The following is a 7901-nucleotide window of genomic DNA, read 5'->3' on the forward strand; positions in this document are numbered from 1 at the left end:
TTTTTTATTTTTTACCTACAGTGACCCTAATAGCCATTGAAAAAGTTCAAGATTTTATTCATTGATATTCTATCAAGCCGTAGCTATTAAGCTACAATAGCTTTCCCTATTTCCAGCTCTCTGTTCCCTCAGAGGTCACCATTGTCACCATTCCACTGGTCAACATAGTTCAACAAAGTGAACTTGGTGCAAAAGACTTGTGCAGATTTAGTTCACTTCCAGGAAGAAAACCACTCATCATGGCATCTCCACAGAAATGATCTTAACTTGCCACAGACTATCCACACCCCATTCTCTCAACCCCATGTGAACAACTTCATTTTCTTGGAAGCTTTTGAACCATTAACCAACCCGACTGTTTGTTTATGCTAATGGCATTTTCAACATTTTCAGCAGAGCTTCTGTATATTGATGATGTATAATGATTGCCTTAATGGTTTTTCTCCAACTTTGTTCTAGCTGACAGAGTTCATGATATTAATTAGATGTTTGAATTTGTTACATGATCTTAAGTTCGGATTTTCTTGAGTTTTTGCATTTCAGACTTGTATCTGGGGCAGCTCCAGTAGAGTGTCACTTGTGTCCTGTAAGTATTTTCTTTTACAGGACTGCTAATCATAAAGTGGAGAACACACAGAGTAGAAGTTTCTGGCAGCAGTCTCAGTATAAACGATAAGGGGAAAAAAGAAATAAACTACAATATTTCTGTCTATTCACTTATTTCACCCTTATTTCTAGCATTTATCTAAACACAATAGGTGTAGTTTAGCTCTGTTCCACAAACACCCTCCAAAATATGAATATTAAAGAACACATAAATAATAAAAGCAGCAATAAAGACAATTATCAATAAAACAAATCATCATACATGCACAGAGTTCTATCCATGCAAAGCCTCAGATATGAAACATTTTTTAAATTATCAAAAACAAAAACCTTTGTCCTCTCTAGAATCTAATTTTTCAGTGTGGTGTTCGAAAAAAAAAAAAAACATAACTGAAATCTGTTTTTTAATTGCATTTTTTCTTCCTTCTAACTTTTGACCCACAACTAAAAAACAAGGAAAAAAAGAAAGTGTTCGTTGATTCTGAGCAACACCTGGAAACCTTTTCCGGCTCATTTTGAAGTCCTGACATGGCCTCAGGCATAGATACCAGCAGAGAGCTCAAAGACCTGTGTCAGCAAGCCAGTGCCATAAAAACAACATGTCAACACCACTTAATACACACATTAAAGACAAACACAACCTCCTATGACAGCTTGGAATAACCAATCAGCACATAGCTGGGGACTGAAAAAAACCAATGGGAGCTACTGTGAGTAATGAAGTGGACAATTAGATGGTGGACTCATTCTGCCATGTGTTGAAGTTGAAGAGATGACACAGAAAAGGACCACAGGAGGAACAGCCACATGTACTATCGAGGAAATTGTAAGGTTTGTGTGCGTTAACATACTGTATGTGCATATAGACTGTGCACTACAAGAGTAAAGCTCAAATTCAAATTTTAGAGGTTAAAAGTTTGTTATTAGTACATTTCATTTACTCCTAGTGGACCCTTCATGATGCAATCCATACCATCAATGTTAAATGAATCAAATTAAATTAAGTCCTGCTGATCTAATTAGTTGCTTAACCTAGTACCAAGAAAACAAATAATAAGGCTGTCCACTGATTGTATTGCTAAAACTGTTAAGTGGTGATAGTAAGTCACTAGGATTATATTAAAGGTAGTTCCCTTTGGCCTTCCCTGCCTGGTTAATGCCCATTTCTTTCCAAATTCATCCCCCAGGTTTAAAATGTGCATTTGTGGTCTCTAAGAGTTTTCTCAGAATTCTGATTTTCTCCGATTTGACAAAGCTCCTCCTAAACCACAGAAGACATTATTCAACTGTTTTTACTGTTGTATGACTTGCACTCCTCAACTGACCTTCATGTGTAAAACTGGTGGAATGCTTCTTTAAGTGAGAACAGAGACAGCTTTATTCCACTACAGTTTTTCTGAATAAAGACCACTGTTGTCTTCATTAGGCTGCTCTTCACAAAACTTTAGAATTCTTCCTTCTGATTTATATCAATGTGTAAAATGCAGAGCCAGATGTCTTGGTCACGTGGTCATCTTCAGGATATACAACAAAAGAAACATTGATGGTAAATGCCAATGACAGCTCCTGCTGAATCCAAGTGGAGAAAACCAACTGAGACCATTAACTGTTTGTGCTCTGCCAGCTGATTCAGATAGAGCTCTACAAAGAATAACTTTCCACCAACCAGAAAACAACAACAAATAAATAAATAAACACAGACTAGCAGGATGCCAACTACGTCTATCTCCACACTGACAGCCATGCATGTAGACCAGGACAAAACAGTGAAGTGCTGCACTTCAGAGATTGGCACCTTGGCTACAGAAGACTAGGGTTACACGGAGTAAGAGTCACAGCCTGCTAACACGCTATGTAGAAAAGAGAAGCAACAGATCAGATTACAGGATAATGTTACAGTCACATAGGCATAGGCTGTGTGAGTTTGTCTTTTAAAGGGTCTCAGGGATATTTCACCAGCTTAAACCATTGGAAACTATGAAAATGCTTCATAGTTGCTGTCCTGCTGCTCCACAACCAAGAGGAACTGTCACCATGCTCAAGCAGGATACAGACCAAATCTGCAGCAGGGCTAAAAGAGAAACTAGTACTCCATCTGTTTTGAGAGGACTAACATTCATACAAATTATAGTTCAACTTCCATTTCCATTTTGATTTGAAAAAGGAGAATCTGAATAACTACCTGTCCACATCCACTGGCCACACAATAAATAAAAGCCTACATTCATTGCATACTATTTATCTCTCCTCTCTCCCTGTGTGTTTATGTGTGTATGTATTAGTTTAGTGCTGTTCTCTCCAAACTACTACTCCTGCTTCCATAAAATAAAGATGTGAAACTTAAGTTTGCAGAGGCAGGTTACACAGACAACAGCCAGTGCCATATATGTCTCTAAAACTCTTGCAACAGAAGATGGAGTTAAAACAAATAATCTGCTGAAATCAAATCCACATCAAATATTGACATCAGCCACATATCCTGGAGACATTATTGGTTTGGGTCTTAGTTAAGCTACAATGGGGATTACATCCTTGCAGTAACAGAAGCAGAAATAAACATGCTCCATATTTATAGAGATTAAGTGAAATATTCAAAAATTACATTACAAAGTAGCTACATATGTTTAACATCGATTAAGCAAATTTTAAGTAAATGCATTTTCCCACCAAAGTGACACAAAACCAAACATTCACCAGAAACGCATATAGAATTTGAAGAATCTGTTAGTATTGCTTTAGTTGTTTTAGTGTCAGCTAATGTTTCACCTCATAATATGTTTGTCAGTCCTTGGATATGGACAACTGCAGTGGGTCCGCAGGTCCACTGAGGTAAATGAACACAGTGCAACACCATTTTGCTTCTGATATGCCTGTTTCCATATTCCTGGGCTGTAAATAACAATTATTTTCACTGTCAATTGTTCTGCCAGTTTGTTTTTTTCTTAGAGAAATTGATTAGTTGTTTTGTTTGTTCTATCCCAAATCCATTTCTTGCTGTACCCAGACTGAGTTTAGAATGTGATTTAAATTGGATCCATACAGATGTGGTTCAATCCAGACCCTCTGACTCAAATCAAGTTTTAAAGTGACTTCTGAGCCATTTGCAATGCAACACACTCTGACCACTCTGGAAGAGTCGTAAATCTTTATTTTAATTTTATTTAGAAGCTGAAACGAGAAAATGTTATTTTTTAGCTTTACCAAATTCTTAGTCCGTATGCTCTGCCTCAACACATTCCACCACTCAAGCTGACAAAATACATGCCACTGCAAAATAACTGGCATTATTTGGAGTGTCTAATGAAGCAGGTCTGTGTGGTTCACTCCAGATTTTTTATAAGATATTGAGGAGTATGTTTACAAGATGTGTCATCTTGTGAATTTCCCGTGCGGATTAATAAAGTATCTATCTATCTATCTATCTATCTATCTATCTATGTTTGCCAGCAAGAGTTTAAGAAGACATGTGCAATGTGTTTTCCCCTAGAACACTATTTACAGTGTTATTAAGAATCCAAAACATTTTTTCATACATGGCAGAATGATGGCAGGTTCTTCAAGATGCCTTTACCACTTGGCATTCCACTGAGTGAATATAGTGTGGGTCAAAGCTGTGTCTATAAGCATATAAAAATATGTAGCTCCAAGTTCCAAGTATAGAGGCAACAGTCAGTGTAAAGCTGTTGTATCGACAGATAATACAGACAGATAAGTTGTACTTCAAAATATTAAAGGCCACTTTCCATCTACTCTATCTACTGAGCAAGTAAATTTAGATAGAAGCTAGAGGCTGAAACTAGAAAACGTTTGGCTTGAAAAATGACTTAAATGAATCCAACGACTGTCCTCTGGCCTCATTCTTATTACCTCTTCTAACTGAGTTATCATCCAGCACTGATCTCTTCCTCCCTATTACCATCCCTCTTTTCTCAAACTGCCCATTGATGCTTTCCACCCTCTTGCCCTCTCCTTTCTTCTCCCCTCCATACTGCTCTTTACTTTTAACACACTCCTCTGTTCATCTGCTGGTTTGTTTGATATTGATTCTGACGAGTCGAACCATGAGATTTGACTACAGTAATGCTCACATGTATGCCCAGTTTTTTAAGGCAGGGTCATGCGTGTGTTAATGCATGTGTCTTTAGTGTATGCATCCAAAGCAGAGAATACTGATAAATCAGCTTCTTCTTCAACTATTGCATAACATGGAAAAAGGTATATGTATATTAAAAGTCCAAACTTAACCTTCCAGTATGACTTAAAAGTGATTACTTAATTATCTAAACTGTGGCAGAGGTTAATATACTGGCTCAGCTCAGCTCAGTGCAACATCACAGTCACTCCCTGTTTTTATCAATGAGTAGAGTAAGAGCTAATGGAGACTAAATCAAATAATACACGCTATTATCCTCCACTGCTTTGTTAACAACACTGCTAATTTCCTTTCTCTCCATCCTAATTTGCCACTTTAACACTTCCTGTCCTCACCCCTTCAAATCCTCTTACACCACCATCCTTCTCTTCCAACATTCCTCGACTAAGATAAGTGTCACTTTTTTGTTTCAAAGGTTTTACAGTTCTGTCACATATACAGTGTATTATCAATCAATATTGGTGTCTTAATGGAGAAAATATGTAGCAATGTATCAGTTCAATCAGGAAAGAAAAAGAGATGCCTGAGAGAATGGCGTGGCAGTAGGTGAAAATCAGTAAGACTGATTAGAAGCAAATTGTGATTAACATTTGACATACAACAGCTGGATATCTTTCACACACCCTTCTGTTCTTTGCCTTCATTCAACTTGCCTTCTCAAAGTACAGAGAACTGTACAGTAAAGGTACACCAGCACAACCTTACTTTGTTTAATTGATCTTTGTGAACAAGAGGATTACAAGATGGTACATCAAACACATCAGGCCTGATGCTGCAATAATTTAGGCCTAAAACACACACTTATATATAAATATATTATGAATACAGGAGGTACATGACAACAAAAGAAATGTCAAACTATGTTACAATTAATGAGAAAAGGAATGTCTATTACATCCACAACTAATGACTGTTTTACAGATGAATCTACAGATTATTTTTGTTAATACATTGTCCAAAACAGTGGAGGAATGTCATCCAAAGTCAGAGAGACGTAGTGGGTCATCTATAACATGACATCTGTCTTTCCTCAAACAGGCTTTTATTCATTGAAAGAGCTATTATACAGCTATCACATACAGACAGCTCAGGCTTTATCAAACATTTCCACCAACACAGTACTTTCTACATCATATATTCCTTTATCACAAGACATAAGATGACTATGGCCTGTACTCTCTATCCTCTGCTCTCCTCTACCAGCTTTTTCTCATTTCCTTTCTCTCCTCCTCCTTCACTTGGCAGCAAACCAAAGATAACCTCTAATAAACTACAGTCATTTCATTTTTATGCTTTTTGTTTCTTTCCCTCTCTCTCCCATTCTCTCCTCTTCCATTTCCTCAGCCAGCAGAGAGCTTTGTCCTTGTGTATCAACAGCCTGATTTTGTCTCCCTGGTTTCTACCCTTTTCCTCTTTTTGCTCTCCCTATCTCATCCCTCTTGTAGTCCTTCCTCTCTCCTCTTATCCATCTCCCTTTCTGTATTCCTCCTCCCCATTAGGGAACAGTGGATTACCCTCAGTGAACTACAGCAGTGGTGCGATTAGCAGCACTAGTTAAGATGACCCAGGCATCACCTGAACCTGTATGACTGCAGAGAAAACTACTGTTCTTGGTATTACTCCAGTAGCTTTGATGACAGGGATGAGTGCCATCATCTGCTGATTCAGTGAGTGTTCACAATGCATGTGCATATGAGCTTTAGAACAAGCAGGCTGACGACACTGCCAGAGCAAACTGTTTGATCAGTGTTACAATAACAAATTTGTTATAAATGTATTTATTGCCACTTCACTTTAGTATTTATTTTCTCTAATGCCATCCAACTGCCAACTGAAGCAGTTTTAATCAATTCACTGTCATCAGTGGCAATGATGCCTTTCAACTCTCTCCCTTTTAAATGAGATTTGCAATAGAAAGGAGGCACCGGCCTGCTGTATTCAGTGGCAGGAGACTCCTTCAGCTCTCTCAAGCCGCCTGTCTGTGATGTCTGTGCGTGTGCGTGCGCGTGCGTGCCTGTGTGAGTGCATGTGCAACTCCAGTGTTAGATGCAGCAGATGCTTTAGCAGAGGGGAGCCACACATCAGCCTTGATACTCTTCCATTAGCATAACAGCACCCCCCCCCCCCCCCCTCTCTCCTTCACATCCTTCCTCCTTTACTCACGCTGTCAGAAGCTGATGATTTGCAATTACACAGCATGTGTCAGTGCAACTAAACATCATTTAATAGCTCCGAGCTGACAGTTCATGACTAAGGGAGCAAAGAAGCACCAGAGTCACAGTAAATGTACCATGTTTTCTATCCTGGAGCATGTTGCTTGCACACAAGCCAAATTTGCTTGTCGTGTGGGGAAAGAAACATCTATCCTGTTAACTATAATACTATATATATACTATAATAAATTACAAATTAAATATTCCACAGTAACCTGCCCTGTATGTGCCAAGCAATGTTATACTGATAACGTAAGCATTTTCAGGGATTTTAGGTATGTCTTCACTGAAAACACTATTACTCATCACAGACAACACAAGTTGTCAACAACACATTAAAGGCGTTGAACATATATTTTTCATTATTTTTCATTATTATTATAGGTACAAAAGCCCATGAAAAAGAAAGAAAGAAAGAAAGAAAGAAAGAAAGAAAGAAAGAAAGGACAGCCCGTAAACTGTCTGTTGCTACGGAGTTAGAAATTAACTTCTCATTCTTAACGTTGACTTTTTAAAACATTATTATACAGTACCACTATAATATTCATATTCAATTGTTCTCGAAATTAAATGACATTTTCCGACAACAGCAGGGGGAGAATGAAATGTATTACACAGGCAGACTACTACAGTAATTAGCTTCGTGTTGTCATTTTACTTACGGCAGGCTGAGCAACTCCTCTGACGCTTTATCGAAACAAATCCTTTAATTCTGTTGGGGAGACACTTCAAGATAAAATGAGCACACAGACATACACAGACATGCTCATTACACACATATGAAACACACTCACAGTGGCAAGATGTCATACACCGTACAGTTGCCCCTCGTCTGTACTCTGCGTTGTATTGTAGCGCGAGCCCCCCCAACTATCACCTGCCATGTGATAGGCACGATGCGTTCAGGAGCTCCTCGTAACTCTTAAGCT

General features: G+C 38.3%; 1 protein-coding gene across 7 annotated transcripts in view; it reads right to left on the bottom strand.

The window, feature by feature from the left end:
* The window catches only part of ppfibp2b (PPFIA binding protein 2b), a 76973-nt gene extending 69072 nt beyond the window's left edge, over positions 1-7901 (bottom strand). The window contains exons 1-2 of one of the 7 annotated variants that reach the window (XM_051073592.1): positions 7767-7882; positions 7635-7684 (exon numbers count right to left, since the gene is read on the bottom strand). The gene's annotated coding sequence lies outside the window, so the exon portion shown is untranslated. Of the gene's footprint in view, positions 1-7634 lie in introns of all 7 variants that reach the window. The other 6 variants (XM_051073594.1, XM_051073591.1, XM_051073596.1 and 3 more) reach the window with 6 other exon arrangements.

The sequence above is a fragment of the Lates calcarifer genome, linkage group LG10 (assembly GCF_001640805.2).
Source record: "Lates calcarifer isolate ASB-BC8 linkage group LG10, TLL_Latcal_v3, whole genome shotgun sequence".
Lineage (NCBI taxonomy): Eukaryota > Metazoa > Chordata > Actinopteri > Centropomidae > Lates > Lates calcarifer.